The sequence below is a fragment of the Sus scrofa genome, chromosome 18 (genome assembly GCF_054392235.1).
Source record: "Sus scrofa isolate SSC_HxYL_T2T_F1_AM1 chromosome 18, Sscrofa_HxYL_maternal_Yorkshire_Landrace_v2.0, whole genome shotgun sequence".
Taxonomy (NCBI): domain Eukaryota; kingdom Metazoa; phylum Chordata; class Mammalia; order Artiodactyla; family Suidae; genus Sus; species Sus scrofa.
Window position 1 is genome coordinate 28,783,128 of NC_139400.1, and position 11,570 is coordinate 28,794,697.

Here is an 11,570-nt window from a genome sequence, read left to right on the forward strand (position 1 = left end):
TGTTTTTGCAAATATCATGTCCTGGTGGGCTCTAAATGACTCTGAATAACAACGTTTTGCTTCTTTTCCCCTTTTAAATGATGTATTTATTGGCCATTAAAAGTTTTACTAATCCCTTAGGTTGTGTTATTTTCATCTAGGAAATAATCTCTGGGAAGTCAGTTTCATCTCACCAAGTTCATTCAGCAAAGGCTTTGGTTTCTTTCCTTATTTGAGGGGAGGAACAACAGGGACCAGCTGGGGCTGGGCTATGGCAGAAATGGATTTATTTAACAACCTTTAACTCGGTGTCTACTCGGAACCAGGCACTGGAGGATACACAAATGAACAGGACACCTGTGGCTGCCATGTTTACATGGCACTCACTTTTCAGGGAATGGCAGCACATCCACTAGACCTCATGGTTATAGACACAGGAAGTGACAGGCCAACCTGAGCCCAAGAAAACTTATTGGTAGACTACTGGGAGGTCTTGACAATAGCCAAAAGTTAAGGGAACCAGACTTGGAGGGATTAGAAGTTCTTGGTATGACTCAAAAAGAGGCTCAATAAGCTGGAATGGATACCCAGCCATGGTCACACAGCCAACACTGCTGGTCAAGATGCTGCCCTACTGCCACACCTTCATTTTGTGGGATGAGTGACATTCCTGCTCAAGATACAACATTGAGAAAAAAATAAAAATTAAAAAATTTTAAAAAGATACAACATTCAGGAGGGAGCATCCAGTTGGACCTAGAGGGTGAGGGGAGGGAATGGTTACTGGAACTAGGAAAGAGAGAGTTGACTGGAAGAAGCTGCCACGAGAGGACCAGTCTCCTTCTGTCAAGGAACACACAGCCAGTCTGATGCTACTAAAGGGGAGGGCATAATTGCCTTGACCCCAGTATCTTCTCTCCCCCGATCTCCTCCCTGGACTTCCCACTGGCCAAACCCACCTGGAGACCAGAGGCAATGGGCCCTTTGATGTAACACACACAGATCAGCTTGGAGAACAGGCAGGATCCAAAGGCGCTCTGGGGTACACAGGGAGAGAAGGGAGAGAGTGAGTTTGGAAAAAAAAGGGAAGGTAACTGGCACAGGTAGGCACAAGGCCCAAACTAGTCACCTGGGATGTTAAATGTTAAATGGAAAACCACAAGGACAGAGAACATGGTGGAGAACAATCAAGCCAGTAACAGTGTCCCGAACAGAGTGAAGATTAAGTCCAAGTCATACATCCTTGGTGCTGCTCTGGGTCTGCCCTTTCCAGGCCTGTTTCTCCATTTGTCTTTTGGTTTTGTGAGCCATCCCCAAATGGCACAAGGGGGCACAAAACCTAAGCTTTTTCTGCCAAAGATAGTGTAGTTCCAATTGCTGGCAGCTGAAGAACTCCTATCTAATTGGTATGAGAAAAAGAAAGAATGAAATTAGCACTAGAGAGTGGATTGCAGGTTACAGGAGCCTAGGGAGTTTATTATCCTTACAAGATGGAATGGAATGCAGCAAGATTTCAGCAATATTCTGAGATGGGAACTTACTGTCAATGGCCCATAGCTAATTAAATTATCAGTTGTTGATAATGAGAAACACTTGTCAGCTGAGGGCATCTGGGGGGCTAGGTGGCTGCCGTCTTAGGACAATACAAAAGGTATGAAGAATTCCAGGACACTAGGGTACAATAGATGCTTCTGATGACACCGAATAACTCAAAAGAGTTAAAAGAAAAAGAACTCAGAATCTGGTTCCTGGAGGTCTTGACTTTTGAAGACTGCTGAAGTCACAGCTTCAATTCAGTATTACGTGAAAGAGACACACAGTGAAAAAGAGTGAAACTCTTATTAACTGGATTGGGGCTGGCTGACAAGACTTGGCAGACCCAAACCCTCAAGTCCTGGAAGTTTCCCCCTGCCTACCCCTTGTGAGAGGAAGCCTTCCTCTTCTTGTAGGAAGGGTGCTAAAAATGCCCCTCAACGCTGAGAGGCTGGTAACCAGAATTCAATTCCATGATGCCTGCTGGGTGTGGGTGGATAAGCATAGGAATCAATGTAGGAAAAAGAAAGTATTTACCCAAGAAAACATCTTGTAGGAGTTTGATTATTTGTATTTTTAAAGCCTGGGAATATCTATTAGAATAAAACTTAAGGCACTCCAGGGAGTTCCCATCGTGGCTGTGGTAACAAACCTGACTAGTATCCATGAGGATGCAGGTTCAATCCCTGGCCTCACTCACTGGGTTAAGGATCTAGCGTTGCCATGAGCTGTGGTGTAGGTCACAGACACAGCTTGGATTCCAAGCTGAGGTGGCTATGGCTGTGGTATAGGCCATCAATCACAGCTCTGATTTGACCCCTAGCCTGGGAACTTCCATATGCTACAAGGAGAACTTTAGTTCATTCGTTTGTTAGTTATTGGCCACCCCACAGCATGTGGAGGTCCCAGGCCAGGGATAGAATCTGAGCTGGAGTGCAACCTATGACACATCTGTGGCAACGCCAGATCCTTGACCCACCAGGGATCGAACCCACATCCCTGCTGCTGCAAAGACACCATCAATCCCATTGAGCCACAGCGGGAACTCTGAGAACGTATTTTAAATAGGGCTGATTTTATTGATATGGATGCTCTTGCCAGAGATTAAGTAACGGTTTGCTATTTCTCACAGCTCTGTATGTTTCTAATAGTTTGCTGTGTTAGCTGATGTGAGCTTGGATTCAACCTGGTTTGCATTAAAGAACAATGAGAGGCCAGAAATTCCTTGATGTGACATAGAAAAAGGAATTCAAAGACTTTGGGGGACAAGATGCCGCCTCATCTATCATGTACCTCCTGCTGCCGTCGCCCACCTCTGTCCTGCATACTTGCACATCTCCAAGGCCTTGAGAAAGCACTGGAATGTTTAATAAGCTCTCTGAAGCCAGTAAATGGGCTCCAGTGGAGATCTCAGTGGAGAAGAGAGGATTCTGGGAAGCACTCAAGAAGCAGAAGCAAAGTCAGGCTTGGTAATCCGAACCGAGAACGGTTTGACCTTTTGAGATCCATGTCTGTAGTTAATTGAGGGTGCTCTGGAGACATTTTTCAAGCCTTCTGGCTGCGGGTACTTCTATTTGGGGATTTACACACTGTAAGTTTCACTTCCTCCAGGAGGAAGCCAGCCCTTACTTGGCCAGCCTCTGCTTTAGCTCAGGTACATCCTATAACCTGCCAAGCAGACTCATCTGCTTGGGAGTGAGCAACATAAGGAAGCCAGCCCTGCTGGAGTCTTGTTTTCCGGGCCAGATGGCACCAGAAATGTCTGATTTTAGAGGACAGTGATGCAGATTCCTGGCCCAGGGTCACTGGTGGGAGCTGTGGTGTATGTGCGGTAGAGGGAGTGGGGTCTTTGTTGGCGCGTCCTGCTGTGGATGGGCTGTCATTCCCTGTCCTGGCTATGTCAGCCTCTAAGCCATTTCTCTTGCCTTTCTGAAGAATGTGGCAACCACTGGATATCTTTTTTTTTTTTTTTTTTTTTTTTTTTTGGGTCGCACCTGCAGTATATATAAGTTCCCAGGCTAGGGGTCAGATAGGAGCTACAGCTCCTGGCCTATGCCACAGCCACAGGAACACGGATCCAGGCAGCCTCTGTGACCTACACCACAGCTCACAGCAACGCTGGATCCTTAACCCACTGAGCAAGGCCAGGGATCAAACCCACATCCTCATGGATTCTAGTCGGGTTTGTTAACCACTGACCTACGAAGGGAATTCCCAGGATATCTTTTAAAATATGAAAATGCCTGAACTAGTGAGAGTTGGTTGTTGATGACTAGAAACTGAGGACCAATTTAGGGTTTCTAAGGATAAAATTGATAGGCAATAACTAAGTCATTGTTCATCCAGAGAATGACAAGAGCCAGCTCTAGGGAAGACAGAGAATTATGGCTGCTCACCACTTTTTTTTTTTTTTTTTTTCCTTTTTAGGGATGCACCTGTGACATACGGAAGTTCCCAGATAGGGGTCGAATCGGAGCTGCAGCTGCAGCCTATGCCTCAGCTTATGGCAATGCTGGATTCTTAACCCACTGAGCAAGGCCAGGGATCGAACCCACATCCTCACAGAGACTATGTCAGGGAGCCACAGTGGGAATCTGCTGCTAACCACTTTTCAATTCTCAGTCAATTCTCAAACCCAGAGCTCTTCGAATAAAGGAAGAGCCAGGACCCTTAACCAAGGACCGAATTATAAACGCTATAGAGCACCTACTCTAAGCCTTTCTCTTGGGCATCCCCAAAGAGACTTTATGCCATTTACAAGGATAACATGCCCTCATAAAAGGGAACTACGCGACCTTTCAGGGACCATGAGCTATTACTGACTCTGAGTTAACACCAGTCTGGGCACCCAAATGCTACTGTATAGTCTGCCTGTCAGAATGGAATCCCTCAGATGGAGTCTTGAGTTAAAAAAACTGTTTCAGAGGAACACACAAAATATAACATCATTTGTCTAAACACTTCATCCCTATCCCAAACATGCATGTGTGTAAAAAAACCTACAAATTGGGATTTCCTGCTGTGGCACAGTAGGTTAAGAATCCAGCTGCAGCAGCTCAGGTGTGGGTTCAATCCCCAGCCCGGCACAATGAGTTAAAGGATCTGGCATTATCACAGCTGTGGCTCAGATTCAATTCCTGGCCTCGGAATTTCCACATGGCTCCGCAGGTGCAGCCATTAAAAAAAAAAAAAAAAAAAAAAAGCAGCAATCGCTTATGCATATTCCCTTCATCACCTTGTTCACTGCTCAGAAATAACTACTCTTGGAGTCCCCGTCGTGGCGAAGTGGTTAACGAACCCGACTAGGAACCATGAGGTTGCGGGTTTGATCCCTGGCCTTGCTCAATGGGTTAAGGATCAGGCGTTGCCGTGAGCTGTGGTGTAGGCTGCAGACGCGGCTCGGATCCTGCGTTTCTGTGGCTGTGGCGTAGGCCGGCAGCTACAGCTCCAATTAGACCCCTAGCCTGGGAACCTCCATATGCCGCAGGAGCAGCCCAAGAAATGGCAAAAAGACCAAAAAAAAAAAAAAAAGAAAGAAAGAAAGAACTACTCTTAGATGTATCTTTGAACAGTTATCTTCAAATCTCTCAAAAACATACTTATATTGCTACTGCTTTGTTTTTCAGTTTGGGGTATTAACTATAGATTTCCCACTATAAAAGATGAAGATTTAATCTTCACATCTGCCTCTTCTCTCACACCTGCCACCTCGACCATCCATACAACAGCCCTTCACCCATCCTGCAAATACAATTCTAGTTTTTTTTTTTTTTTTTTTGCCTTTTCTAGGGCCGCACCCACAGCATATGGAGGTTCCTAGGCTAGGGGTTTGATCAGAGCTGTAGCTGCCAAGCCTACGCCAGAGCCACAGCAACGCAGGATCCAAGAACGTCTGCAACCTACACCACAGCAACGATGGATCGTTAACCCACTGAGCAAAGGCAGGGATCGAACCCGCAACCTCATGGTTCCTAGTTGGATTCGTTAACCACTGAGCCATGATGGAAACTCCAATTCTAGTTATCTTTGACTAAATCTATATTCTGTCTAAACGTACACAGTACTATGAATAACCACAGAGCATATACTTGAATTATATTTCTTTTTAGCACACTTTATGGGAGTTCTCATTGGGGCTCAGTGGTAAACCTAACTCGTATCCATGAGGATGTGGGTTCAATCCCTGGCCTCGTTCAGTGAGTTAAGGATCCGGTGTTGCTGTGGCTGTGGTGTAGGTTGGCAGCTGTAGCTCTGATTCAACCACTAGCCTGGGAACTTCCATATGCTGCGAGTGTGGCCCTAAAAAGGCAAAAAAACAAAAAAACAAAACCAACAATTTCTTCCTCTTGAAGCCAATAACTATATCATTGTTTTGTTTGCTTGGTTTTACATACTATTCCTAACATACCCCTGAACCCTGCAGTATGTGTAAATCCCTTTGCAGTGCATTCGTGCACATTCCACCAATGTGATCTCTGTGGAGACAAATTTAGCAGAGTCCTCTCTCTTGTTCAATAAGAACTGACTGCTCCGCTGTTATTCCAGGCTCTCCCTTCATCAGCATCCTAGGTTCCCTTCCCTTCTCTCTGCATTGAACCCATCCCTTTCCTGGGTCCAGGTTTTCTTCCCTCTGAGGAACTTTGGTGGAGGGCATGCTCCATGAGTTCCTGAAGAAAGAGTGGTATGGGAAAATTTCATAACTTGCATGTCCAAAGTTTGGAGTTTTTCCTGCCTAAGGATGGAAATGATTCTACCACAGGCACAAAAACCATTCCACTGATTGAAAACGGAGCCTGATGCTGCCATTTTGGTCTCCTCTTGCCATCAGGGGACTACAGTAATTACATACAAAAGGCGTCCCCGGAGTTTGAGTGCATTGACTCTTCCAAGGTAAAAAGTGTCCCTTCTACAAGATGAGGGCAGGGAGGAGTAGGAATGGAACATGGATGATCCCTGAGATGCCTCTGCAGCACCTGCTCAGTTAACAGAAGAGCACATGACCCTACATATGCAAGACCGGCAAGGGCTTAGGTTTTTCAAGAATGAAGTTTTGTGGTCTCCCTACCAAGAGAAGAACCCAAGGAGCTGAGGTGCTCTTCAAAGCAAGAGGTATATGGAACGGGTAGTGAAGAAGGAAAGCCATAAATACCAGCTACTGCCTTGTCACCAAGATCTAGAAACAAGAACTTCCACAGAGATACGTATCATACTGCTTTCACTTATATATGAAATCTTATAAAAATGGCACAAATGAACAACTTTGCAAAACGGTAACAGACTCGCAGCCTTCAAAAACAAACTTATGATTACCAAAGGGGAAAGGTAGCGGGGAGGAGTAAATTGAGAGTTTGGGATTAACATAAACACACTACTATATATAAAATAGATAATCAGCAAGGACATACTTCGAGTTCCCATCATGGCTCAGCGGAAATGAATCTAACTAGTATCCATGAGGACACAGGTTCAATCCCTGGCCTCGCTCAGACAGTTAAGGATCCAGTGTTGCTGTGAGCTGTGGTGTAGGTCTCAGACCCGGCTCGGATCCCATGTTGCTGTGGCTGTGGCTGTGGCTATGGCTGGTAGCTGCAGCTCCAATTAGACCCCCAGCCTGGGAACTTCCATATGCCACAGGTGCGGCCCTAAAAAGACAAAAAAAAAGACACACTGTTTATAGCACAGAGAACTCAATATCTGTAATAACCTCTATGAAGGAAAAAGAAGCTGAAAGAAAGAATGCATGTATGGATATGTAAAACTGAATAATTTTGCTGTACACCTGAAGCTAACACAATATTGTAAATCAATTATACTCCAATATAAAATAAAAATTCAATTAAAAAAGAAGTCCCACCTATATTTCTTTCTTTGCCGTCAAATGTATTTATTATTTATTACTTCATTATTGTACATAAAGTATATTTGCGGCATTTCAACTTACCATTTGGTATAGAAGTTTTGGAATATAAAAGCAAGATAGAAACAAACCAGGGGAAGAAAGGACCCAGATTTGGAAACAGATGCAGTAACTGAGGAGGCTTTGTGTTTTCTCTGTAAAGAAAGATCCCCCACCCCCAACCCAAACCCGGGTATTATGTTTAGTTGGAGATTTTTTTTTTTTTTTTTTTTTTTAGTCTTTTCTAGGGCTGTACCCACGGTATATGGAGGTTCTCGGGCAAGGGGTCTGATCGGAGCTGTAGCTGCCGGCCTACGCCAGAACCACAGCAATGCCAGATCCGAGCTGCGTCTGTGACCTACCCCACAGCTTAGAGCAACTTAACCGGATCCTTAACCCACTGAGTGGGGCCAGGGATCAAACCTGCAACCTCATGGTTCCTAGTTGTATTTGTTAACCACTGAGCCACGATGGGAACTCCGGAGATTATTTTTTATAGCGAAAAAAATTATAGAATAAGAATGTATGTGGGAGTTTGGGCAGTGTCAGTAAAGAACCCAGGTCTCACAGAGGATGGCAAGGAGAAACAAAGAATCAGGTCTCACAGAGGATGGCAAGGAGAAACAAAGAATTGCCTCCAAAGAAAATGAGTAAGCAAGCAGATTGACTTACCTCAATCCCAAAGGAGCCCAAAGTAGACAACCAGAGTCAATGGATCAAAGCCAGACAGTCAGTTACTAACGGCACAGCAAACGGCAGGAGCATCAGCATGAAAGTACCAGTTGCCCAGGCCCCAAGCCCCAAAGGGCAACGTGATGGGCCCAAGTGAAGGCTATGCCCGCAATGGACTGCACTGCAGCAGGGAACCCAGGGCTAAGGACTCAGCAAACAGTAACCAGACAGTAACCAAACCAGTGCCTCCCCCAAGAGCAAGTCATCTTAAGGTAGCCATGCGTTAGTCACCTTGACCTATTTAATTACTAAGTGAGGAGTTACAGAAATGGCTGAAGGTCAGAGGACAGTTAGGTCTTGAAATCTGGCTTCCTTAACAAGCATATACAGAGATGCTTGAGGCCCACGGCAGAGTGTCTCTCCCAACAGAGGGCAAAGGGTCAGACTCTGGCAGACATTTGTTATTGTCAGCCACCAGACATCCATTCTCCTAATGGTTCTTTTGTACCAGCCCTCAATTTCCTTTGTGGAAACCAGCCTACTGCAGCAGTTGATGAGATGTTCAATTATCCATCCTTACCTGAATCCCTGGAGCTGTTCTGGTGTCGGTACACTCCAAGGCTGGCTCTTCGACTGTCCCTCTGATTCTGTGAGCCAACCCATAGTCTTCCAATAAATTCCTTTTGGTTTAAATTAGAGTCAGCTTCTCACTGGCAATCAAAGAACTTTAATTTAAAAAAATGGTACCTCTTGGAATTCTCTGTGGCTCAGCAGCTTAAGGATCTGGAGTCATCACTGTTGTGGCCCAGGTCGCTGTTTGTGGTATGGGTTCAAAGCCTGGCCCAGAAACTTCTGCAATCCATGGATGTGGCCAAAAATTTTTTAAAAATGGTATTTCTTCTCCAAGGGGTCACAGTTGCACCAAGGAAACAGACATGTAAGCAACCGCAGTGGTGTGAGAAATGATGTAACAGAGGCACACACAGGGCACAGTGGTAGCATAGAACTCCAAAGAAGGATGAATAGCACGCGAGCAATAAGTAGAAAATGCAAGAAAAGTTATTTGAATAGAGTGAAGGCCGTGAAACACCCTTGCAGCATCTGAACACATAGTATGCTCTGGAAACCACAAGAAACTTGGCATGGTGGGCCCATGAGGTTCAAGGGGAGTAGTGGTCAGTGAAGAGGCTGGAGAGATAGGCCTGGTCATTTCATATCAAAGAGTTTGGTTTTATCAAGGGTGAAGTTGTAGTCAGATTTATGCTTTAGAAAGATGGCTTTTTAGATGTATAGAAAGGAAATGCATTGGAAAGAAATCAAATCAAAGAATCATCGAAAATATGGATTTCAGGAGTTCCCGTCATGGCTCGGTGGTTAACAAATCCAACTACGAACCATGAAGTTTCGGGTTCGATCCCTGGCCTCACTCAGTGGGTTAAGGATCCGGCATTGCCGTGAGCTGTGGTATAGGTTGCAAATTTGGCTCGGATCCCACGTTGCTGTGGCTGTGGTGTAGGCCAGTAGCTACAGCTCTGATTCGACCCCTGGCCTGGGAACCTCCACATGCTGCAGGTGCGGCCCTAGAAAAGACAGAAAGACAAATATATATATATATATATATATATATATATATATATATATATGGCCTTCAGAGTTAGACAGACTGGGTTCAGGCCCTGGCTCTGCAACTTGCTTCCTAAATGACCTTAAGCAAGTTCTTGAACCTTCCTGTGGCTCAGCTGCATCAGCTGTAAAATGTGATCATTAGAGTAGCTACGTCTCAATGACTTGTATGGTTTAAGTGATCTTTGTGAAGTCTTAGCATAGGGTTTAGCATATAAAATATACTATACTATATACTAGTTACTATAGCAATATAGTAACACTATTATATGTTTGGCATAAGTTTCTAATGAAATTAGCTATCATCGTTATAATGACAGAATCGGGGAGACCAACTGGGGTTATCCCAATAATCTAGGTGAGGGTTTATGAAGGCTTAAACCAAGGCCAAAACAGTGAGCCTGGGGCTCCCCTAAGTGTTTGTAAATGCACCGTATTAGTAGAGTGATTTGCCATTCCTTCCGGGGTACTTTTGAGAGAGGAATGGGTACACACTACTAATGATACGAGGGCAACAGGCATCAGTTGGGAAGTGTGGCCATCCTTCACATGGGTCTCTTCTAAGTTCTGCATCTAGAAGAGGTGGTCCTTCTGCTGGTCCTCCACCAGCACCAACAATACTCAGCCTATCGGACTGTAACATCCTGAAAGGAAATTTGTTTTCTTTTTGTTGGAGGCAGGAAGAAACCAATAAACATTAGGCATCCGCTCAGCTCAGATGCCTTTTCTGACCCAGTCTAGCCAGGGTTTACGGCTCAGCCCCACTGAGCGGGCACAAGAGGAGGGCAGTCAGGTTCCTTCTCCCTCCCTCCATGGCCAGATTACCCACAGCGTCAGCCACAGGAAAGCACGTCCTCCAGCCTTGATTTGCAGGCGGGGTGGCTCAAATGTCACGCCAACCTAAATGGCTTCCCTGCGTCTCCAAAACAGGGCTCAGTCTCTCTCCCACCTGCTTCCTAAAAGCAGGTGACATGTCCATCTGTCTTGTTCTAATACACCAAGCATCTAGTACAGTGTCTGGCGAGTTCCCGTCATGGCGCAGTGGTTATAACGAATCCGACTAGGAACCATGAGGTTGCGGGTTCGATCCCTGGCCTCATTCAGCGGGTTAACGATCCGGCGTTGCCGTGAGCTGTGGTGTAGGTTGCAGACGTGGCTCGGATCCCAAGCTGCTGTGGCTGTGGTGTAGGCCAGCGGCTACAGCTCTGATTCGACCCCTAGCCTGGGAACCTCCATATGCCGGAGGAGAGGCCCTAGAAATGGCAAAAAGACAAATAAAATGAAATAAAATAAAATAAAATAGTACAGTGTCTGGCACCTGCGGGAGCTTGATCAGTGCCTACTGAATGCTGGGGTAGTATTTCTCGAGTCCACATTCCCTGTCTGTCCAGAGACTGGCCAATGCTCCTGCCCAAGCCCTGATTCACACAGACACTGTGTCCTCCAGCTGGCTTCCATTAGGTCCTGGGTAGGAAGAGGCAAATCAGTTAGGGCTTCCAGTGATGGGTGTAAGCCCCACCTTCATTAGCAACCAAAGCCAGGAGGAGCCTTCACCTCTTTACATTAACACAGGGGCAGGAAGACATATGTTCTTGCTTGAGGCAAGTGGGGCAACACAAAAATATCTCCCAGTTGGTTGCCATCATTCTCAGAATTTCTTTTACTTCGTGTACTGCCTCTGTTTTGTCATATCCTTTCATTATTATTATTATTATTATTATTATTATTATTATTATTATTATTCCACATAGCATGTGGAAGTTCCCAGGCCAGGGATCAAAACTATGCTGCAGCAGTGACCCAAGCCACAGCAGTAATTATGCCGGATCCCTTAATTGCAAGGCCACCAGGGAACTCTGCCCCCAGC